Genomic DNA, 25,977 nt, shown 5'->3' with positions numbered 1-25,977 from the left:
TGAGACTTGATACAAAGACCTTTCTAGAAATAAGGTTGTCCTACCATAAACTCTGTTTTTGGTGTAAGGTTGTCCTTAGAACAACGTTTGTATCAACCTCTCAAGATCTGAATTTTGAGGTTATTTTAATTTACTGCATTGTGATTTACTTTGGCTATCATATTCTTTATTATTCCGCTGTTATAAGTTTTTATTTGGCATTGTCCTATTCACCCCCCCTCTAGGACATATAGCTTGGCCTTTTCAAGTGGTATCAGAGCCTAATAGCTCCTTTTTAATTCTTGGATTTAATTCCTGAGCTAACGATTTAAGCTATTTAAGATGTCAAGTTTTGATAGCCTTTCAGTCACAAGGCCTCCACCCTTTGATGGCTCCAACTATGCCTATTGGAAAGCCAGAATGAGGATCTTCCTCAAATCAATGGATGAAAATGTGTGGCAAGCCACAGTGACTGAATGGAATCCTCCTATCATGGAAGTTACTGGGGTTGACGGTTCAAAATCAATGAAAGTCACACCATATTACCAATGGACCACACTTCAGAAAAGTGAGAGTAGTGCAAATGCTAAAGCACTAAATGCAATTACTTGCGCACTATCACCGGATGAGTTCAAAAGAATCATTTCCTGTGATACTGCAAAGCAAGCTTGTGATATATTAGAAATGACACACGAGGGTACTACAATTGTCAAAAGGTCTAAAGTCCAACTCCTCACAACCAGATTTGAAGAAATTCATATGGAGAAAAATGAAATGTTTATGGACTTTTATACTAGATTAAATGACATTGTAAACTCAATGTGGGGTCTTGGCGATAAAATCCCAGAAAGTAAAGTGTGTGCAAAAATATTACGCTCACTTCCTGAACGGTTCAATTCTAAAGTAACCACGATCCAGGAACTTCGTGATACAGATAATATGAGGGTAGAAGAACTAGTTGGTTCACTACAAACCTACGAGTTAAACTTTAAAGCTCCTAAAGGAAAATCTATCGCACTAAAATCTTCTAAATGTAATTCAGAAGAAAATTCTGATTCAGAAGATGATATGGCTCTTTTAGCTAAAAAATTTTACAAGATTTTCAAAAGCAAGAAAAGGGTTGATTTTCAAAAATCAAATGACAAAAAGAAGTTTAGACCCAAATCTCGAAAATCTTTGAAAGATAGTCAATGTTACAACTGTCTAGAATATGGGCACTTAGCAAATAGATGTCCTAAAAGGGACAAACCCAAGAAGAAGGGTATGTTGGCTACATGGGATGAATCATCTGATTCTGAAGGTTCTTCTGAATCAGAAGATTCTAAAACTGAGTCGGGCAATGAGGTTAAAGCTCTTATGACTCTAGCCAAATTCACATTTTCAGATAATGACTCAACAAGTGAAGAAAATCTGAATAGTGAATGTGAAAATGAAGATGATCTTCAAGATGCTTACAATGCCCTATATAAGGAAAGTTGTAAAATTGCTGTCAAACTTAAACTTCAAAAAGAAAAGTTTTCTAAACTCAAAAATTGTTTTGAAACACTTGTCTTAGAAAAATCTCAAATTTCAGATTGTTTTGAAAAATCAAAATGCGATTTGGAGTTCAAAAACTCACTAATTGTTGATTTAAAATCTGAAATTGAGAATCTTAAAACTGAAGTATCTTCTCTTCTGAGTTTAAAGGACACATGGAAATATGCCCAAGGTGATCCAAAGTTAGAGAAACTTTTATCCGGATCAAGAAAATGTGGCGATCGATCCGGGTTGGGCTATGATAAAAATCTACCTCCTAAACAAAAGTATACTCCTATGTTTGTTAAAGGAGAGTCCTCAAACTCAAAAGGGAAAAGTACTTATCAAGATTTTTCTAGAAATTCAAAAACTTTTCAAAAACCTAGAAGTAGCCATGTCAACTTTAATCAGAAACGAAATCCACTAGCTGAAAAGATAGTTGATTTACTCAAGGAGCTCTTAAAATCTAACTCTACAGGTCATTCCTACAAATATACACAAAAGAAGACCAACTATGTTCCTAAACCCAAAACAGTTATGAAATGGGTTCCTAAAGTTACCTGCTTGGTTGCTCACACTGCTTTCAAAGCAACAAGTCATTCAAAGTGGTACCTAGACAGTGGATGCTCCAGGCATATGACAGGTGACAAAGCTTTATTCACCGATCTGAAAGATATGACTGATGGCTCAGTCACATTTGGTGATGGTAGCAACTGCAAGATAATAGGCCAAGGTACGGTTCAACTTTTTAATCTTCCGGTGTTTAAAAATGTTTTATACGTTGAAGGCCTAAAGCACAACTTGCTTAGTATATCACAAATATGTGATAATAACCATAATGTTCGGTTTTCTAATCAAAGCTGTAAGATATTAAATAATAAGGGTTCTGTAATATTAACTGGACGTAGAACGTCTAAAAATTGCTATATTATTAGTGAATCCAGCTCATCTAATCAAACATGTTACATGGTCCATACAGACGAGACTGACTTATGGCACAAACGTCTTGGACATGTACATTATCGAAATTTATATCGATTGAGCAAACGAGAACTTGTAAGAGGTTTACCCAAACTTCAGAAATTAGATAAAATATGTGGTGAGTGCCAGATAGGCAAACAAATAAAGAACTCACACAAAAAGGTGAATTCAACTACCACATCAAGACCACTCGAACTTCTCCACATGGATCTGATAGGACCTAGAAAGTCGTGGTGGGAAAAAGTATATCTTGGTAATAGTTGATGACTTTACTAGATTTACTTGGGTAGTCTTCTTAAGGGACAAATCTGAAACCCTTGAAGAAGTAAGAAAAGTTCTCAAAAGGATTCAAACTGAAAAATCTTCTCAAATCAGTAAAATTCGTAGTGATCATGGATCTGAATTTACATGGTCCATACAGACGAGACCGACCAAGGAATATTACATGAATTCTCTGCTCCCAAAACTCCACAACAAAATGGAATTGTAGAAAGGAAGAATAGGGTGCTTCAAGAAATGCCTAATGTCATGTTGAATAGCATGAAGCTCTCTAAAAATCTTTGGGCTGAAGCAGTCAACACAGCTTGCTATATTATTAACCGAGTCTACACTAGAAAAGATAATAATAAAACGGCTTACGAATTGTGGTTCAATAAAAAGCCTACTATTAAATACTTTCGAGTTTTTGGCAGCAAGTGCTATATTTTACGTGATCATGAAAATTTAGGAAAGTTTGATACGAAGAGTGATGAAGGTATTTTTCTAGGATATTCTTTAAACAGTCGAGCTTATAGGGTCCTGAACAAAAGGACTGGTGTGATTCAAGAATCCATTAATGTTGTCATTGATGATCATTTAAACACACCAACTTCTAATTCAGATAATGATGAAGTACTAATCATTGATAAACCTGATACTTCATCGAATCAAACTGATTCTGAGTTGAGGACTGTTAAAGATCATCCAACCACACAAATTCTTGGAAACCCTCTCACCGGTGTTCGCACCCGTAGACAACTTGAGGATATATGTAATTATGTATATTTTACATCCCAAATTGAACCATCTAACGTAAAAGAAGCTCTAGCTGATGAAAACGGGATTGTTGCGATGCAAGATGAACTCAACCAATTCATAAGAAATGATGTTTGGTATCTCGTACCAAGACCTAAAGATAAACACATCATTGGAACAAAATGGATATTCAAAAATAAGTCTGACGAATGTGGAAATATAATTAGAAACAAGGCTAGACTAGTGGTACAAGGTTATACTCAAATTGAAGGAATTGATTTCGATGAAACCTTTGCACCAGTAGCACGTCTTGAATCTATCAGACTATTTATATCCATTGCATGTTTTAAAAAGATAAAGATCTATCAGATGGATGTGAAAAGTGCTTTTCTAAATGGCGATTTACATGAAGAAGTCTATGTTGAACAACCAATGGGATTTGAAGATTCCAAAAATACTGATCATGTATATCGGCTTAAAAAGGCACTTTATGGATTAAAACAAGCACCTAGGGCATGGTATGAGAAACTAACGAAATTTCTTTTAACTCATAATTTTCAAATGGGATCTGTTGATAAAACTCTGTTTGTTAAAAAACATAATGATCATATCTTAATGGTACAGATTTATGTTGATGATATCATTTATGGATCAACTTGTACTGACTTGACTACTGAGTTTGCAGATTTGATGAAATCACAGTTTGAAATGAGCATGGTTGGGGAATTGACTTATTTCCTTGGATTGCAAGTAAAGCAACAACCTGAAGGAATATTCATTTCTCAATCTAAGTATGCCTTAAATCTAATCAAGAGATTTGGATTTGAGAATGGCAAGAATTTCGATACTCCTATGAGTACTACCCTAAAACTATCAAAAGACTCTAATGGTAAAAATGTTGACTCAAAACTTTATCGGAGTATGATTGGTAGTTTGTTATATTTAACTGCTAGTAGACCTGATATTTCTCTAAGTATTGGTATTTGCGCAAGATATCAATCTGATCCAAAAGAATCTCACTTGATTGCTGTCAAGCTAATTATTAGATATATCGCAAGTACTGTAAATCTTGGTCTCTGGTATCCTCATGAAACCAATGTTCAATTAGCTGGGTACTCGGATGCTGACTGGGCTGGTAATCTAGATGATAGAAAATCAACCAGTGGTGGTTGTTTTTACATTGGAAATTGTCTAGTTTCCTGGTTTAGTAAGAAACAAAATTCTATATCACTTTCAACAGTTGAAGCTGAGTATATCGCAGCTGGTAATGCATGTACACAGCTTGTTTGGATGCAACGATTGCTAAGTGATTATGGAATTAAACAGGATTCTATGTTATTACATTGTGATAATTCCAGTGCGATAAATATTTCAAAAAATCCTATTCAGCATTCTCGTACTAAGCATATTGACATTAGATTTCATTATATAAGGGAATTAGTAGAAGAAAAAGTTATATCTCTAGAATATATTCCTACTGAAGATCAACATGCTGATATTTTCACAAAACCTCTTGATAAAAGCAGGTTCAAAAAGATGATATTTGATCTTGGCATGTGCATTTTAAATTGATTAGTTATGCCTACTTGTATTATAGTGTATATATTTGCTAGATTGAATTCTAATTTTTGTATAATTTGCTAGAAATATGAATTTTTGGACATTCTTCGACCAGTCGTGAGTATACTCGACCAGTCGACCTTCGACCGGTCGTAGATATCCATGACCCATCTGATGTTGATGCACGTCTGAGTGCATTAGAGGGTAAAGTTGAGAATATTAATATTAAGTTGGAAAACATGTCTGTTGCTCATGATTTGCAATTCAAGTACATGCGCAAATATCTTAGGCGCTTGAACAAAGGCATGCACCAACTTGACCCTTCTATTCCTGCTCCTTCATCAAGTTCTAGTTCTGACTAGTTTTTATGAGACTTTTTGGTCTATAATAACTTTATTACTTAGCACTTGTTTGCTTGGGTATGAGTTGGATTCTATTTATGTTTTATGCTGAATATTTGTTCTTGATGTAATGCTGGATATATGTGATGCTATCTTGAGTTCCTCTTACTCTCTTACTTCCTCTCATGACTTCCTTTCTTTAGTTCTCCTTTGTCATATTGTGACAAAAAGGGGGAGAATGGTTTGTTCTTAATGTGATTGTGAGGGGAGTAGCAGTGGTTATGTTACCCAGGGGGAGTTAGGGGGAGTATATGTTTGATCTTGTTGAATGAAGCTGGTTGAATGTTGAAACTGGTTGAATGTTAAATGTTGAATATTGATTTGCATGTATTAACCAGTTGTTTTACTTTTGTTTGGTTATGTGTTTTGTCACTAATTTGACAAAGGGGGAGATTGTAAGTGCTATAGTTTATATCCCTGTTTGTTGTCAAATTTGTGGTGCCAAAATCACTGTTATGTTATATATAACCTGCTTAAGTGAAGTTCTCTCAAGGATCAACATTCATGACTCCATGACCAAGCTAAGCTCACAACAAGCAAAGCTCACAAGACAAGACTCAAGCTGCAAGACTTCAAGAAGAGTTCAAAGCAGTTAATACACTTTCAAGATTGAGCTACATCAAGGTTTGATCTACATCAAGATTACAACGCTTATACTTCAAGGTCTCAAGTTCCGAATGTTTCAATGTCCATACTTCATGCTTGAGGTTTGATTGACCATAGGTTGACCTTAGAAGTAGGTCATTTCGGATACATAAACCGAATGTTTATTTTACATGTGATTGGTTTGTTCTTCGACTAGTCCTAGGCCTTCTTCGACTAGTCCTAGACTTGCTTCGACCAGTCTAAGATATTCCTCGACCAGTCGTAAGTTTGTTACATATTCCGGATAAAATCTGTTAGCCTTCGACTAGTCCAGGAATCTGTTCGACCAGTCGTAGGAACAGTGTCGATTGATCTTCGACCAGTCGTACAACCTTCGACTCGAAGTCCAGCGAAGGTTTACAGGACCTACGACCAGTCGTAGGAGGGCTACGACCAGTCGTAGAACGGTCAAAGTATATCCCGCCGGATTTTTTAAATATCTGTTATGGCTTCGACTAGTCGAAGAGCACTCTAGACCAGTCGAAGACCCGATCTTCTCACCTATAAATAGTGCACGAATCTCAGAAGAAATTATCGAATTAATTAAAGTATCCAAGCCAATCCTCGTCGAACTTCTGAGAGATAATTCTGTGCTCCATCTAAGCTAAGTGTGCTTATTTAATATTTTCCTTCCTTAGCTTTATTTTAATTGATTTTGTTTCTGCTATTCCAATCTGATTTGATAAAGAGGAATTATTATTCCCTTTCTTTGGAATCAAAATCAATTAAGGCAAGCCCTATTTGGTTTAATTTAAAATCTATTAGAATTAGAACCATTGTAATCGAGTACTGGACATTGAACTTGGACATTCAATCATCTACTTTGATTTGGTTCTACCGGGCTGCTACAACGAAGGAGATATTCAGGTATTTTACATATTGTAAATTCCTTTCTATTATTTTGGTTTCTTTCAAGATTTGCCAGAAAAATCTTGTTATATTGGTTATCTGAGGAAAGCCAGGAAAACTCAGAAGTGGGGTTTTTTAATTGTGTAAGCCCACGGACAAAGACACAATTGTAAGGGTTTTGGGTGAACCTGGGAAAACCTATTTTTAGTGAACGCTAATATCCCCTGTGTGAGGATATTAGGAGTGGAGTAGCATTTTGTGTGGCTGTTGTTTAACAGTTGGTGAACACACAGGCGAACCACTATAAACCCTTGTGTTGTGGTTGATTGTTTTATTCTTCTAATTCTTTATTTTGGTGTGGGATGTATGTGTGGTGGTGAATGCTAAAATCATTTAATTCAAGCTTTGTGGGAATGTTGTAATAATTTAGAATTTATTTTTTGTTATTCCTTTATCAGCTTGATATTTTAATTTCATTTGAAAGTTGTTCCAGCAAGGTTGCCCTGCCATTTTTATGGTGTATGGCTGTCCCTAGAACAATACATTTTTAATTACAAGTTATTTCAATTCAGTTTGTATTTCTTTTTATATTCCTCTTCGATTTGAGACTTGATACAAAGACCTTTCTAGAAATAAGGTTGTCCTACCATAAACTCTATTTTTGGTGTAAGGTTGTCCTTAAAACAACGTTTGTATCAACCTCTCAAGATCTGAATTTTGAGGTTATTTTAATTTACTGTATTGTGATTTACTTTGGCTATCATATTCTTTATTATTCCGCTGTTATAAGTTTTTATTTGGCATTGTCCTATTCATCCCCCCCTCTAGGACATATAGCTTGGCCTTTTCAATAAGCATATAGAAAGCTTAGAGGGTGGCGAAAGTGTGTAAGGTAAGTGCCAATGTAATGACCTTGGAAATTTTGTGCTTTTCTTTCCCTAGTAGTTGTTTTTGGGGTAATTAGCGCTTATCACGATTGCTTGTGAAATTCGCATCAATCACTTTAAATCTGATCTGCATGACTCAAAACTTGTAGATTAGCTAGCGCTAGGTTACTCTGAAATCTGGGATCCATCGCTAAATCCAGTTATTCTGAGAAATTTTTGGAAGTTCTGGATCGGACCTGGACCGCGTATCGAAAGTTCGATAGTGATGATCTTAGGCTGTTGCGGTCGCCTAGTTGGACTTGGTCATCACCTCAAAAATCAAGTCCAGGTGATGCTCTGGGTCGATTTGATTGAGTTCAAAGTGAAGAGTGTGAGAACGGTTGGAAAGTAAATGTGATTTTATAAAATCTGAGTCGTGTCCCTTGCGCGATGATTTTAAGCAATCTGACCGTTGGATTCTGACCCAATTTCACCCTCTGATCAAGGAAGGTGGCCCAGGCATGTCCTTGTGCTTGTGGACTTGATCGAGATTCAGTGACTGTTGATTTGAGCGTGGTCCGCCACGGCTGATCTGAGGATCCGGTCGGTATGAAAACTCAGCCTAACCAAGATCCATGGTCAGTGAGCTTAAGTCCGACCTTTCGTGGTTATAGGCCCACCGGAAGTGCTTCGTTGGATCGTGAGAGGCCGGTTTTGGTTATACCCTAAGTATACCTTGGCCCTGGGGTTATTTTCATCAATGTTAGGCCTATTTATAGACCTTAAAACCCTAGCTCTCTTTTCTATACGAATTTCCTAACCCTAGCTAAGTGAGAGAGAGGATAAGAGAGAGAAAGTGAGAGAGAAGTTGGTGAATCATCTTAGATTCTTTCCTGTTCTTCTTCATCCTTAAACCTTCACTTTGAATCGTTATTCCGGCGATTCTGAGTTCATCTTTGGGTAAGTTAACCTAACCCTAATCTGTGTTAGAGCTTAGAATAGTCTTGGTGTTGTTGTATCTCATTTCTATTCTTGTCTTAGGTTGTTCTGTCGCCGTTGACGAAGACATATCGTCTGAAATCAGTTCGGTGTTCTTTTCTGGCTTAAGGTGCAGACTTTAAGTGTATAGGTTATGGTTTTCAAGGCTTTCAATGCCAGTTAATGGTTTATTCTTATTATGGATGAGATTTCACATGTCAAATGTTATGTTTACTTTGCGTTCCTGATATGCATATGTTACATTGAGATTTGTGTATTCTATGTGTATGTATAAAGTACCGTATGCGTATAAAATATGAACATGTGATTGCCATAATTATTTGTCGTGTACTTATGCTAGATGTATGTGCGACAACTCCTTGGTAAGAGGAATTGTCCAAATATGTGTATTTCAACATACGTCATGTATGTTGAACTATGTTTCTAAGTGTTTGTAGAAATGCCTGAATGATCTAAAGTGTAATATATTATACTATTTGTGGGCGTTGAGAAGCGATTCTCAACTCTCCCACTAGTGTGTATGATTTCCTTCATGTAAGTTACATTCCTTGTTGTTTAATTTCAAGTCTTACTTATGCTTAAATCCATGTTAAGTTGATATTCTTCAGATGCTTACATACCATATGATTTGAGTTGTTGTTTCATTACTATTCTAAATTGTAGATGTGAAACCTGTTGTAGTAGAATGTGTGTGGGACTATGCATTAGTCCAGGAAATCGGTAATCGGCCTTAAGCTCGTGGTTGAGGTTGCTTTCGCCACGTAGGACGTGATTAGACAAACCCGAGTCGTATTAAAGTTGTCGGCAGTGGTTTGGCCACGCAGAGTGTTTGCGCACTCTACGTCATTCAACCCAACGTACGTTCGTGCTAGTCGAGTTCGTCAAGTAACCCGATTGTCCGATGTATGTTCACCATGTATGGACGCTACTGTTTGAATCTAGGGTACCAAACTTACTGATGAAATCCTATTAACCATGGTACCTTGATCCGCTAAGACTCATGAGCCGGACATGGTGGTATGGGACACCTGGTCGAGCTGTCGGCCTCCGCTGGGGTGACGAGCCTCCCCGTAGTAACCAGTGAGCAACCAAACTCGTGAGCCAATTATGGTGGTATGGGACACTATATTCGTGCTGTCAGCCTACATTGATTGGTGACAAGCCCTTTGTAGTGACCTCGAGCATGCCTGAATACCGCATTGAGGTGACGAGCCTTAGTGTAGTAACGAAGGTATGATAAGCATGCATTGATTGGTGACGAGCCCTTTGCAACGACCTAAAACCATATGATCGTATGAGATGTCTAAGACTGATGACCCTAGTATGGATCACTGTTTGGATGGTGATATGAGGAAGGTACTTTATCTTCCAATCCTGCTGTATGAAAAGGACTAATAACAACTTGGTAATCATGTTCATGCACCGCATTTGCATGTGCTTTGTAGATGTGGCGCACTTTGAGGTGATGTCATGCGTAACGTAAGATGAAGACGTTGAGGGTGTACGCGTGAGGGCACGCATCATTCTGCATACATCCTTGCATTAACAAGAGTACTTATGATATGTTTAATTGTTATGCTTTATCATTACTACTTGATTGAATTGATAACATGTTAACCTATGCTTTATTGTTCCACTGAGTTGATCACTCACTCCCACGTTCTGGGGCGGTATTTAAACACCCACCAGACTCTGTCTTAGTTGCTGATGTTGTAGATGTTGATGCGACTTCTGAGGCAGAGCGGGAGATGGATGATGATGAGGCTGCTTTCTCTTTTATGCAGTTTTCAGACGGGTTCTAGTGAGCTTAGTTTTGATGCGCGAGATGCTGGGATTTCTTTTGGAAATTAAATGATGTAAATTGATACTTGTAATTTTGATAGCAACACTTACATTTCAACCATGTACACATATATGTTTCTTTAAGTCTTCCGCTTGCTTTCTTCACTTATCCCTGAATTATATCTACACTTTGGCTTAATCTATTCCATGTTTTATGCATTAATACAGACAACATACATCCATCATTAAATATGTTGCATAAGTGATGTTTTGGAACTCGGGAGCTGAGTTATGCTCGACCCCCGAATTTCAGGGTGTTACAAGTTGGTATCAGAGCATGATTTGGATTAAACCGGACCTGGGTTATGGTCACACACCGCATGCTGTCGCCACTTTAGTGTATTTGGGTGCGAGTTTATCGTAGATTGTGTGTTTGTGTTCCGTAGCTTCAATCGGCGAAAGTTCACTGAAAACGTTCGCCGAGATCGAGTCTATGCTCTCTCCTGATCACACACAGCGACCCGAAACCTTTCCTAGACCATCTATTAATGAGTTTAGATGGTCTATCTTCCCTTTTCAACCCTTTAATCTTCAAGAAATCTCTGTTTGAATCAGATTTCTACCTGGATGGCCCGATAGGTGTCGAATCATGCAAGGGGCCGATCGGGGCATTTCCAGTGGGGCCCAGGGGGGATGCACATCATTTTGAGCATGGGGGACCAAGAGGACCTCGCCCAAATAGCGAGGCATCACCGGATGGTCCAGAGACCGGCGATGCCATCGCCGGCTTGGCGAGGCCTCGCCAATCAGCGGGCCGGCGCAGGCCGATGAATATTTGGCCTGGTGTGGCCCACCCCTCTACAGTTTGCTGCTTTAACCCTTCCTACACCCTACTTCCTTCACAAACTTCCCTCCCAAGCTCTCTTTTCTTTCAAGTTCTTCTCCAAACTTCTCCAAAACTCCTCCAAATCTTCTTCTTCTTTCATTTTCGTGCAAACCCTATCCACCCATCTCAAAACTTCACCTCCCTTTGCTGTTTTCCTTTCCTTTTCTTCTCATTTAGGCTCTCAAGTCCTCTTTTGGGATCTAAAGTGTGTGGAAACTTTCCATCTTTCATATTTCTCTCTTTCTCTCATTTCTCATGGCCCTCTTTGAGTTCATCGCGGCCATATTTTCCATTTCCTCCCTTCTTTCTTTGATGGGGAAGAAGAGAGCGCCCGTAGATGAAGCCAGGCCTAGTCGCCCAACCCGTGCACGGAGGCCGAGAGGTGTCACCGCGAGCACGTCCGCCACTCGTGAATTTCAGACCAAGCGAGACCTCGATCCTCGAGCTTCCATTGGTAGGACCCTGTTGGAGGAGTTGTCGCATGGAGTCTATGAAGGCCGTAGAGTCCTTTTTGAGGCTCATGTTGATCTGCGGCTGTATGGCGAGTTTCTGTTGTTGGAGCGCCTGGAAGGGGCTGGTTGGTGTCCCTTGTTTGAAGGTGAGTATCGCGCGAATGCAAGTACTGTTCGAGCTTTTTATGCCAATATTCGTGATCCTTCGCTGGAGCCTCTGCATTTCAAGATTCCTTGTGGTAGCGGTCGGGAGGCTATAGTCAATGTCGCTTTGATATCCCGACTCCTGAATGTGCCACTTGGTGAGGTGCATGATAGCGAGAAGAATTTGAACAGTATGCGCGAGAGGGATCATCGCACCCGATCCTTGTGTGGTCGTCTGGTCGAATGGTAGCCTAATAGGAGTCTTCTGGCTACCAACATGACGGATGACTTTCGCTTGCTTCACCACATGTGTACGTTCAATGTATATCCAAGGTGAAACAACCGCAGTGAGTGTACGTGCCTGATGGTAGATTTTCTATATCAGGTGGGGCAAGAAGCGAAGTTGTGTGTACCGATGTACATTTTACGTCAGATTATTCTCATCGCTCGTTCGACTAGGAGGACCGAATCGCTTCCTTTTGGCCGTCTCATTTGCAAGCTTGCACATGAGTTTGGATATAGGCTTGGAGTAGAGAAGTCGGTTCCTGTTCATCACATCAATCTGACGACTCTTAAGCAGATGGAGATTGGTTCTGGTCGACATGCCTCAGAGAGTGAGGATGAGTCAGAGAGCGATGATGAGGAGAGTTATGCTGAAGGTGGTGCTGAGATTGAAGAAGAAACAGAGCAGGATGAGGAAGAGGTTGAGGCGCAGGATACGAGCGAGAGCTCCCCTCCTGTGGCACCAGAGCAGAGCATAGATCAAGCTGTCAGAGATGCCCGTATTGTTCGGCTTGAAGAAGGCAAGTTGTTCTACGCCAGGATATTGTGGATCTTCGAGCCCTTGTGAAGCATTAGTTCAAGAAGGTGACTCGAACTCTGAAGTCTATACTGTGTTGTTTGTAGGATAAGGGTGCCCCGCCTCCATCTCCTGATTCCTACGAGTAGATGTCGTTGTGGTCATCCTTTGCTTTGTTTGTTGTTTCTTTTTGTGGGTAGCCGTTGTTGGCTTTGTAGTTGGAGTTGTTTGTAGTTGTTTGTGGTTGTTTGAAGTGTTAGATGTTGTGGTTCACATGCTTTCCAAGTCATGATTCATGTAATGCTGCACTACTTGTATTACGACAATTTTGTTTAATGGAATGCATATTGTTTATCTTTGAAGTTATGTTGTGAATGCTGTGTGGATGGATTATGTGGACGTAAAATCTTACGGGTTGCATCCTCTGTTGAATGTAGGGAATGCCTCCTAAGGGTTCGAAGTCTTCGGCCCGTCTCTCTTTGGTTGAGTCGCTTGCTGGGGTTTCTCCCTTGAGCGATAGACAGATGGATCCTCAGACGGGCCCGTCTCATGCCGGTGTTGGGCCGACACCTATGGCTCCTCCAGTCACGCCTTCAGTTCCTGAGTCGAGCCGTGCGTCTTTGTCTGCTCCACCATCTGATAGGTTTGAGCAGATGATGTTGTTGATGCAGCAGCAGCAAATTCAGCAGCAGCAGCACCAGCAGGAGTTCCTATCTTCCAAGGCTGGCATCTTTGCTCAGTTAGTGGGGGTGACTTTACCTGTTTCACCTATGCCTCCATCTGGGAGCGCCAGTGCGAGTGGCACTTTTGAGCGATTCCAGCGCTTACGACCTCCCACATTTGAGGGTTCTCATAGACCCAAGGAGGCCGAATATTGGATTGACTGCATCTCTAAGATGCTTAGACTGCCGCACTGCTCTGAGGTTGAGCAGGTTGAGCTTGCCTCCTTCATGTTTGAGAAGGAGGCCAGTCTATGGTGGGACAGTGTGCTTCGCACTGTCGAGGAAAGTTTTGAGTGGTCGTGGCAGGCGTTTGAAGCACACTTCCATAAGAATTATTTTTCGGTTACGTACCGACATGAGAAGGAGAGTGAGTTCCTTCGCCTCCGCCAGGGAGGACTGTCGGTGACGGAGTATGAGAACCGGTTCACTGAGCTTGGTCGGTATGTGCCTTTGATTCTGGGTGATCAGTTGATGAGGATGTGGTGCTTTTCTGAGGGATTGAGGCCTGAGATCGGATCGAAAATTTGTTGTGCTAGCATTTCTTCTTATGCGGAGTTGGTGAGCATGTCCTTGCGAGCAGAGCAGGACGGGGATAGGTTGTCCCGCATGCGAGCACCGATGATTCCTAGGCCGCGACCGGACTTTCAGGGTGCACCTTTTCTCACCAAGAGGCTGCGAGCAGATTCTCCTCCTAGGCATTCAGCGCCGCCCGCTCAGCAGATGAGAGCTGATCTTCGCTGTTCGTATTGTGGGAAAACGGGGCATTTGGACCGTTTTTGCTTTTCGAGTATGCGGGCCCATGGTTTTACTCCACCGCAGAGGATTAGTCATCCGATGCCTCAGGTTATTTCTCCTCCACCTCTTCGATCAGCGCCAGCTCATCCATCCTTCAGACCTGCAGTACCTAGCTTCAGGCCACCTCAGCGGCCCATGGTTCCTCCGCCGAATCGTCAGCAGCAGGCTCGAGTTCATGCGCTCTCAGCTGAAGCACCTATGTCTGACTTGGTGCCAAGATCCTTCGAGGTGACAGCGCACATTGAAGGTATTCCCGTTTCTATGTTGGTGGATACAGGGTCCACTACTTCTCTTATATCTTATGCGGCAGTTAGGCGTTTGGGTTTGAGAACTGTTCCTATGCAAGGAGTGACGCTTACTACCGCTACGGGGATTTCCTCTGTTATGAACAAGCGTTGTATGGATTGTTTGGTCGATCTAGGAAGTGGATCGATCCGTGTTGATTTCTTTACCACACCTCTTTATCATTACGATGTTATTATGGGTATGGATTGGCTTACGAGTATGCGAGCTGAGATTAATTGTGAAGCAAGGTCGGTGACTATCCATGGACCTGAGGGCGAGGCAGTTACTTTCCCAGTTCAGGTCAGCTACCCTTTTCGTCTTGATTATTATACTTCTCTGTTGGAGAGTATGGCTGAATCGGCATTAGTTAGCACGCCGGTAGTTCGGGAGTTTGAAGATGTGTTTGAGTCGATTCCTAGATTACCTCCTCAGCGTGAGATTGATTTTTCTATTGATCTCATGCCTGGTGCGACGCCCATTTCTTTGCCCACCTATCGTATGCCTCCGAGTGAAATAGAGTTGAGGAAGCAGATAGATGGTTTGCTGAATTTGGGTTTTATTCGGCCTAATGTGTCTCCTTGGGGAGCACCTGTCTTGTTTGTGAAGAAGAAAGATAATTCCTTGCGATTATGTATTGATTATCGCAGGCTGAATTTGGTAACTGTGAAGAATAAGTACCCTTTACATAGGATTGATGATCTGTTTGATCACTTGAAGGGGGTACGGTACTTTTCGAAGGTTAATCTGCAGTCAGGGTATCATCAGTTGCGCGTCAAGGATGGAGACGTGCAGAATCGGTCACTATGAGTTCCTTGTGATGTCGCTCGGTCTTATGAACGCACCGGCCGTGTTCATGGATCTGATGAACAGGGTGTTTCGGCCATTCTTGTTCCGATTTGTCATTGTTTTTATCGATGACATCTTGATATATTCTGCGAGTCGGGAAGAGCACGAGGAGCACTTAAGAGCAGTTTTGGATACTCTTAGGAAGAATCATCTCTTTACGCAGTTTAAAAAGTGTGATTTCTGGAAAGAGGAAGTCAAGTTCCTACGACATGTGGTGTCCAAGGAAGGGATAGTTGTTGATCTTGCCAAGGTAGCTCCAGTGCAGGACTGGAAGCAGCCTGGTTCAGTTACTGAGGTAAGGAGTTTTCTGGGTCTTACAGGCTATTATCGACACTTCATACAAGACTTCTCGAAGATAGCCAGACCATTGTCTCAGTTGACACGGAAAGATTTGAAGTTTGCTTGGAATGAGAAAGCGGAGTTAGCTTTTTAGGAGCTGAAGGACAAGTTGACGTCCGCCCTTGTGCTAGTATTGCCAGAGCAAGGTGTTAAGTATATTATATATACTGACGCCTCTCACGTTGGTCTGGGTTATGTCCTTATGCAGAAGGACAGGGTGATTGCTTATGCTTCGCGTCAGTTGAGGAAACACAAAGAGAATTACCCTACGCACGACCTGGAGTTAGCAGCTGTCATTTTCGCATTAAAGCTTTGGAGACATTACCTCTATGGTGAGGAGTTCGAGCTTTTTTGCCACCACAAGAGCCTTAAGTATATTTTCACGCAGCGTGACTTGAATATGAGGTAGTGCCGATGGATGGAATCGTTGAAGGACTTTAAGTTCGATGTTTCTTACCATCCGGGCAAGGCGAACCTTGTGGCAGATGCATTGAGTCGGAAGAAGGCTATTGAGTTTGCGGCTCCGCTTATGATAGCAGAGTGGGATATCTTGGAGTTTGTGTGAGATTTTGAGCAGAAGCTTACGGTGGTTGAGCCGTATGAGGTTATTCCACACGTTCGTGTACAGCCCCTTATCGACGAGAAGATCGTTGCAGCTCAGGCAGATGATGAGCTTTTGGTGAAGATGAGGAAGCGGGTTGGTACAGATGAGAACTCCGACTGGAGTGTTAGTTCTGATGGGGGCCTACGATTTCGTGGCCAGTTATGTGTTCATGACATCCCTGACTTAAGACGGGAGGTTCTCGAGTTAGCCCATTGTTCTAAGCTTGCAATGCATCCAGGTAGCACGAAGATGTATCAAGATATGAGGAGATCTTATTGGTGGGACAATATGAAGGTCCATATTGCTGAGTTTGCATCTCGTTGTCTCACGTGCCAGCAGGTCAAGACAGAGCATCGCCGACCTCCTGGGTTGCTGCAGCCCATGCCCATAGCAGAATGGAAGTGGGAATTCATCTCTATGGATTTTATTTCTGGGTTGCCGAGAACGAGGAAGGGATATGACTCTATTTGGGTGATCGTCGACCGATTGACGAAGTCGGCGCATTTCTTACCGAGCAGAGTCACAAACTCTGCAGACGAGTTGGCTAGGTTGTATATCAAGGAGATTGTACGTCTGCATGGAGTTCCCTTAGAGATTGTGTCTGATAGAGACATGCGTTACACTTCTATCTTCTGGACTCGTATTCAAGAAGCGATGGGTGTGAAACTGAAGTTCAGCACCGCGTTTCATCCCCAAACAGATGGGTAGACGGAACGCGTGAATCAGGTCCTAGAAAACATGTTGCGAGCTTGTGTTTTGGATTTCAAGGACAGTTGGGATGATTGTCTTCAGTATGTAGAGTTCGTGTATAATAACAGTTTCCAGACGAGTATCGGCATGGCTCCCTATGAGGCGTTGTATGGTCACCCGTGCAGAGCACCACATTGCTGGGCAGAAGTTGGCGAGCGTAGTTTGCTTGGCCCGGAGTTGGTGTAGGTGACTTCAGAGAAAGTTGACATCATTCGACGTCGACTTCTGACAGCACAGAGTAGGCAGAAGAGTTATGCTGATACGAGGCGTCGACCGCTTGAGTTTGAGGTTGGAGACCATGTATTTCTTAAGGTCTCTCCTGTGAAGGGAGGTCTGCGGTTCAGTAAGAAGGGAAAGCTGACGCCAAGATTTATTGGTCCATTTCAAGTTCTGGATCGAGTGGGAGCGGTAGCATACCGCCTTGCTTTACCCACACCTCTTGCGGGCGTGCATAATGTATTTCATGTTTCTATGCTGAAGAAGTATGTTCCTGATCCTTCGCATATTATCATTTGGGAGCAAGTGCAGTTGAGTGAGGATGTCACTTATGTACTGTGACCGACACGTATTCTCGACAGGAAGGAGCAGGTATTGCGTAGCAAGGTTATCCCTCTTGTGAAGGTGCTATGGACGCATCATAGTGAGGAAGAGGCTACTTGGGAATCTGAAGCTGAGGTCAGGAAGAGCTACCCTCAGATCCTTGAGGAATATGAGAAGGTATGAATTTCGAGGACGAAATTTTCCTTAAGGGGGGTAGATTGTAATGACCCTGAAAATTTTATGCTTTTCTTTCCCTAGTAGTTGTTTTTGGGGTAATTAACGCTTATCTCGATTGCTTGTGAAATTTGCATCAATCACTTTAAATCTGATCCGCATGACTCAAAACTTGTAGATTAGCTAGTGCTAGGTTACTCTGAAATCTGGGATCCATCGCTAAATCCAGTTGTTCTGGGGAATTTTTGGAAGTTCTGGATCGGACCTGGACCGCGCGTCGAAAGTCCGATAGCGATGATCTTAGGCTATTGCAGTCACCTGGTTGGACTTGGTCATCACCTCAAAAATCAAGTCCAGGTGATGCTCTGGGTCGATTTGATTGAGTTCGGAGTGAAGAGTGTGAGAACGGTTAGAAAGTAAATGTGATTTTATGAAATCTGAGTCGTTTCCCTTGCGCGATGATTTTAAGCAATCTGACCGTTGGATTCTGACCCAATTTCACCCTCTGATCAGGGAAGGTGGCCCAGGCATGTCCTTGTTCTTGTTGACCTGATCGAGATTCAGTGACCGTTGATTTGTGTGTGGTCCGCCACGGCTGATCTAAAGATCCGGTCGGTATGAAAACTCAACCTGACCAAGATCCATGGTCAGTGAGCTTAAGTCCAACCTTTCGTGGTTATAGGCCCACCAAAAGTGCTTTGTTGGATCGTGAGAGGCCGGTTTTGGTTATACCCTAAGTATACTTGGCCCTAGGGTTATTTTCATCAATGTTAGGCCTATTTATAGACCTTAAAACCCTAGCTCTCTTTTCCATACGAATTTCCTAACCCTAGCTAAGTGAGAGAGAGGATAAGAGAGAGAAAGTGAGAGAGAAGTTAGTGAATCATCTTAGATTCTTTCCTGTTCTTCTTCATCCTTAAACCTTCACTTTGAATCATTATTCCGGTGATTCTGAGTTCATCTTTGGGTAAGTTAACCTAACCCTAATCTGTGTTAGAGCTTAGAATAGTCTTGGTGTTGTTGTATCTCATTTCTATTCTTGTCTTAGGTTGTTCTGTCGCCGTTGACGAAGACATATCGTCTGAAATCAGTTCGGTGTTCTTTTCTGGCTTAAGGTGCGGACTTTAAGTGTATAGGTTATGGTTTTCAAGGCTTTCAATGCCAGTTAATGGTTTATTCTTGTTATGGATGAGATTTCACATGTCAGATGTTATGTTTACTTTGCGTTCCTGATATGCGTATGTTACATTGAGATTTGTGTATTCTATGTGTATGTATAAAGTACCGTATGCGTATAAAATATGAACATGTGATTGCCATAATTATTTGTCGTGTACTTATGCTAGATGTATGTGCGACAACTCCTTGGTAAGAGGAATTGTCCAAATGTGTGTATTTCAACATACGTCATGTATGTTGAACTATGTTTCTAAGTGTTTGTAGAAATGCCTGAATGATCTAAATTGTAATATATTATACTATTTGTGGGCGTTGAGAAGCGATTCTCAACTCACCCACTAGTGTGTATGATTTCCTTCATGTAAGTTACATTCCTTGTTGTTTAATTTCAAGTCTTACTTATGCTTAAATCCATGTTAAGTTGATATTCTTCAGATGCTTACATACCATATGATTTGAGTTGTTGTTTCATTACTATTCTAAATTGTAGATGTGAATACCTGTTGTAGTGGAATGTGTGTGGGACTATGCATTAGTCCAGGAAATCTGTAATCGGCCTTAAGCTCGTGGTTGAGGTTGCTTTCGCCACGTAGGACGTGATTAGACGAACCCGAGTCGTATTAGAGTTGTCGGCAGTGGTTTGGCCACGGGGAGTGTTTGCGCACTCTATGTCGTTCAACCCAACGTACGTTTGTGTTAGTCGAGTTCGTCAAGTAACCCGATTGTCCGATGTATGTTCACCATGTATGGACGCTACTGTTTGAATCTAGGGTACCAGACTTACCGATGAAATCCTATTAACCATGGTACCTTGATCTGCTAAGACTCATGAGCCGGACATGGTGGTATGGGACACCATGGTCGAGCTGTCGGCCTACGCTAGGGTGACGAGCCTCCCCATAGTGACCATTGAGCAACCAAACTCGTGAGCCGATTATGGTGGTATGGGACACTATATTTGTGCTGCCGGCCTACATTGATTGGTGACGAGCCCTTTGTAGTAACCTCGAGCATGCCTAGATACCGCATTGAGGTGACGAGACTTAGTGTAGTAACGAATGTATGATAGGCATGCATTGATTGGTGACGAGCCCTTTGCAATGACCTAAAATCATATGATCGTATGAGATGTCTAAGACTGACGACCCTAGTATGGATCACTGTTTGGATGGTGATATGAGGAAGGTACTTTAGCTTCCCAATCCTGCTGTATGAAAAGGACTAATAACAACTTGGTAATCATGTTCATGCACCGCATTTGCATGTGCTTTGTAGATGCGGCGCACTTTGAGGCGATGTCATGCGTAACGTAAGATGAAGACGCTGAGGGTGTACGCGTGAGGGCACGCATCATTCTGCATACATCCTTACATTAACAAGAGTACTTAAGACATGTTTAATTGTTATGCTTTATCATTACTACTTGATTGAATTGATAACATGTTAACCTGTGCTTTATTGTTCCACTGAGTTGATCGCTCACTCCCACGTTCTGGGGCGGTGTTTAAACACCCACCAGACTCTGTCTTAGTTGCTGATGTTGCAGATGTTGATGCGACTTCTGAGGCAGAGCGGGAGATGGATGATGATGAGGCTGATTTCTCTTTTATGCAGTTTTCAGACGGGTTCTAGTGAGCCTAGTTCTGATGCGCAGGATGCTGGGATTTCTTTTGGGAATTAAATGATGTAAATTGATACTTGTAATTTTGATAGCAACACTTACATTTCAACCTGGTATGTGTATATATTTCAGGGATTCGCACATGTACACACATATATTTCTTTAAGTCTTCCGCTTGCTTTCTTCACTTATCCCTGAATTATATCTGCACTTTGGCTTAATCTATTCCATGTTTTATGCACTAATACAGACAACATACATTCATCATTAAGTATGTTGCATAAGTGATGTTTTGGAACTCGAGAGCTAAGTTATGCTCAACCCCCGAATTTCAGGGCGTTACAGCCAAGTATATAATAAAGCCCATAAATCATACACCATCAGAATAAGCGAAAATACTGACAAGATCATGAATCATACAATATCAGAGTAATGCAGAAATATACGGTAAGTCCATAAATGCTATCAGCTATACCAAAGCTATATGAAGCAAGGCATGAATGTTATTGGCCATACCAAGGCCATGCAATGAGAAACATAAAAAGACAATAACAGATGCTGAGGATGCAATGAAATATGTAAATCCTGACGAGCCATGAATACCATCAACCTCATCTAGGCTATATAAGTGTAAAAACATAGTAATTAAAAATGCTAAGTACTGCAGATGCAATGTAATATGTGGTGCGAATGAAATGACCATAGTAGAATGTGAAGTCGGGATGATAATACGTAGTATCACCGGCTACGAGGTCCACCACAAGGGACTTCTATCCAAGCCAGTCCCATACCTAAATTTGGATAGTCCGACTCAATGTGGTGAACTCCTGATCTCAGGTTAGTAACGCTCCCAACCGAAATCCTGGTCATGCGAAGGTACACCTGACAAATAGTTATACACCACCAGCCCAAATGGATAGTGAATGAATGAATGAATGGATATGCAATTCCTTCTCAATAAGTCCACATATCAGTGCAGTTGCTCTCTGGAAAAATCACCTGGGTCTATTACACTCCACACCGACTGCCTCCTCCCTAGCTGCATAGCCCTGCGAGTGGAAGAGACCTCACTATCCGCCTAGCCAGCAGTCTGCCAATACCTACTCGGCTCGTCGATAGTGGACCCATTTACGAGCTGGTCATACTCAGCCTAGCTTACAGCCCCCTCACTCGGGCAGATAAGGCCACACCCCCTTCCAACCGACCACAACACAGTGGGAGACACGACCTCATGGTATAGGCACCGGCGCTCATATTCCACTCGGTCTAGACGTTGGAGCATCTCCTGGCCTCAGAGGATTCTGGAATTTTCACCCAAAGACATCCTAAGTGCCCACAGTGCTAGAACCAAGTATTTTCAGTGTCCCATTTAGCCATCCACGAGTGCTTGTGGAGGCCACAACCCTGATGTCGCTAGGGTGTACAATGATCAAGTCACATATATGCAAGATGCATGAGTTACACTATCTAGTCATGCAGCAATCCTACACGTACGGCGCAAGAATGTGGGCACTCTGTCTCATAAGGAGTCCCGTAAATAGTCTACCCAATGGCGTATGCAATGATCAATCATTACTCATATCAAGCATACATATGATGCATATGGCATGAATCATGAAATTATACTTTATAAAGTAATGAGCTATCCTTACAATGCAAATGGGCCCAGACTGCCTACACACAACAAATATGGGCCTATCAATGGGCCCTAAAGAGAGTCGTAATGCGAACATTTAACCAACATTATTCTTACAATGTGGACATCAAACCAACATTGCTCCCAAGGCATGGCCCACCCTAAATGTCATTACATAGACCATGGTGGAATCATATTCAATGGGCCTTATGTACATCCCATTGGGCCTCAACCCATGGGCCTCCAATACATCAAATGGGCCTCACAGCATGGGCCTCATGTATATCAAGGTGGGCCTAAATGGATGGGCCATAACTACACCAAGATGGGCCTCCTCAAATGGGCCTTATATATATCAAGGTGGGCCTAAATGGACGGCCACAAGTACATCAATGTGGGCCTCACCACATGGGCCATATGCATATCGAATGGCCCACACCAATGGGTCTTATGTACATTGCAATGGGCCATATCCCATGGGCCTTAAATACATCACAATGGCCTCAATAACGAGCCTTGAATACATCACAATGGCCTCAATAACGAGCCTTGAATACATCACAATGGGCCTCAACCCATGGGCCCCAAATACATCAAATGGGCCTCAACCCATAGGCCCTGATACATCACAATGGGCCTCAACCAATGGGCCCTAATACATCACAATGGGCCTTAACCCATGGGCTCCAAATACATCACCATGGGCCTCAACCCATGGGCCCTAATACATCACAATGGGTCTCAACCCATGGGCCCCAAATATATCACCATGGGCCTCACCCATGGGCCCTAATACATCACAATGGGCCTCATATGTATATCAAATGGGCCACACCAATTGAGCCCCATGCATATCCAATGGCCCACACCAATTGGGCCCATGCATATCAAATGGGCCACACCCAAATATAAATGGTGATGATGTCTTCCACCATTAAAATTATCGAGGCCCACCATAGCATTTATTTCCTGTCCAATCTATTCATAAGGTCACAAGGACCTAGATTTACAAAAAAGCAAATATCATATTTGTCCAACCTTGTAATCTAAAGGTTTTTAATGGTGGACATTCAATGCAACACTGCTTCTATAGTGTGGTCCACGTGATCATAGATCTATCTTATTTTTGAACTCAAGCCTTAAATGAGCCTTCTCACATGGTTGGACGGTTTGGATGCAACACATGCATCATGGTGGAGGTTCCACATGAAGGCCCATCATCAAGTATATATTATATATAACATAATATATAATCTACATATAATATATATAATATATACAATATTATATATAATATAATACAATATTATATCTAATATAATACACACACACACACACACACACACACACACACACACTGCACACACACACACGTCATCCCACATGTGGGGGTGGGTCCCACCGTCCAGTGTGGACGGTGTGGATAAAACACATAAATCAAGGGGGTTCCACCGTCCACTGATCGATTAGTGGACGGTGTGAATGAAACACATACATCACTGTGGGTCCCACGTGGGGCCCATCATAATGCTTATTTGCAATCCAACCCGTTGGTAAGGCCACACGGACCTGGATGAAAAGGAAAGACAAATTTCATCGTGATCCAAAACTTCTGTGGCCCATTAAAGGGTTTTAAGGGCAAACGTTTAATCCCACTGTTTCCGCTGATGTGGGCCACCTGAGCGTTGGATGTGGCTAATTTTTGGAGGGGGCCCACTTCAAGCAGGGGCCCACCTAATGAACGGTTTGGATGACATACACACATCATGGTGGGGCCCACGGTTGGGACCGTGGGTCCCTACTCGTCCGCCCGCCAGCAGCAGAAGGTGCTATCTGCGCCTCTGACAGCAGCAACGTCAGCTGCTGCATGTAAATATTTTTTTCCAGTTCACGTCCAGTGTCCCTGGATGTTGGACGGGTTGGGTACACACGTAGGTGAGGTGGGCCCTGCTCAGGTGGGCCACCACATGATGGATAGTGTGGGTACAACGCATATAAAGTGGGCCCCACTTATAAACGGCTTAGATAAAAGTCATGCCTCATGGTGGGGTTCATCCTGATGGGCCACACAACCACATCATCATCACATGAAAAGAAAATGAAAAAGAGAGGGAGAGAGAGAGAGAGAGAGTGGGACACGCGTGATGGAGGGACCGCGACACTATGGGCCCTCCCTTGAAATCAATCATACATCAAGTGGGTCCCAATACATGTGGGCCCATTAAATCAAAATCCAACGGTGGGGATTTCTTCTCCACTAAAATAGACGGTCCAGATGACCCCTATTCAAGTTAGGAAAGTAAACATCATGATGGGGTCCATGAAGAATGGCCCCATCACGGAATGATCATGAGAATCAAGGTGGGCCATCGGTCACACCTAGGGTTCAAAGTGAGATCCATACCATCAATCAATAGGCCTCACTTGGCCCATCATCAAAACATGAAAACAAACATATCCTATAAAGCACCCACTGTTCGATCTTCTTGGTCCGTTGGAAAGCTGATCTCCTTGTGCTCCACTTTGATGGTGGATGATGAGGAATTAAGGGTTAAGATGAAGGATTTGAAATAGGAAAATGGGCCACACAACACTCTTTTCTCTCATGAAAGACCATGGACGTCCACATTTTTTTGCTCTCTTTGGTTGCTTGGAAATTGTGTAGAGAAAAGAGAGAAAGAGAGATGGGATGTAAGGAGAGTGATGGATGTGAGTGATGGGTGAGGTGATGTTGTACTTGACATGAATGGGTGTGTAAGAGAGAGGGTGAGAGAGAGTTGACTTGGTGGTTGCTTGACTTGTGGAGAAAGAAAGCATGGGTTGATTGATTAATTGATTTGAGTGATTAATTGATGGGACGTGATGTAGAGATTCTCTTCGGATTGCAACCGCGCAGCGTTTCTTCGAAATAAACACTGGCCCACATCTCTCGATCAGGGTATCGGATCGGTGCGCAAGTCGCGACGTTGGAACCGCGGCGATGGTGCGGTCGCAATGGTACAAGTCTCGGATTAAGTCGACTCGAATCTACAAGATACGACTTAGGGTCACGCACAAACATTGATTATCGGTTGTAATTTGCCGAAATTCGACGGGAATGATCGCAAGATTCGACGAAACAATATGGGCTAGGATACAGGTCTTACACGTAATCACATCATCATCATCACATTGTCATACCATATCATAATTGTATATCTTGGGAAGCACTATGGTCGACACCCATGCACCAGACACTAGTAATCAACCTCGCATACCTGTCCTGTGATGGACTTCCACCAACTGTATATCATGGAAAACACCGTGGTCGATACTCATGCTCCAGGCACTAGTAATCGACCTCACATACCTGCTCTGCGGTGGACTTCCACCCAACATGCCAGTAGCAGACTTCATTCGCGTTTCTCCTCGCCGGCGAATCAGACTGGTCCATGTTTGTACCTTAGCCCTTAAGCAAGTTGGAACCACCTCTTCTCAACTCGACCTCGTCAGTGGGAGTCAAATCCATGACCCATGTATCCACTCGGCCCGATGGTGAGGCAACCCTAGCTACCATAGGGGTTTAGGTACTTTCAAACCTAGAGGCATATCATCCCCTACTATTTCCACACTTC

Source organism: Magnolia sinica, chromosome 11, assembly GCF_029962835.1.
Source record: "Magnolia sinica isolate HGM2019 chromosome 11, MsV1, whole genome shotgun sequence".
NCBI classification, from domain to species: Eukaryota; Viridiplantae; Streptophyta; class Magnoliopsida; order Magnoliales; family Magnoliaceae; genus Magnolia; species Magnolia sinica.
Note: the sequence above shows the minus strand (reverse complement) of the source record.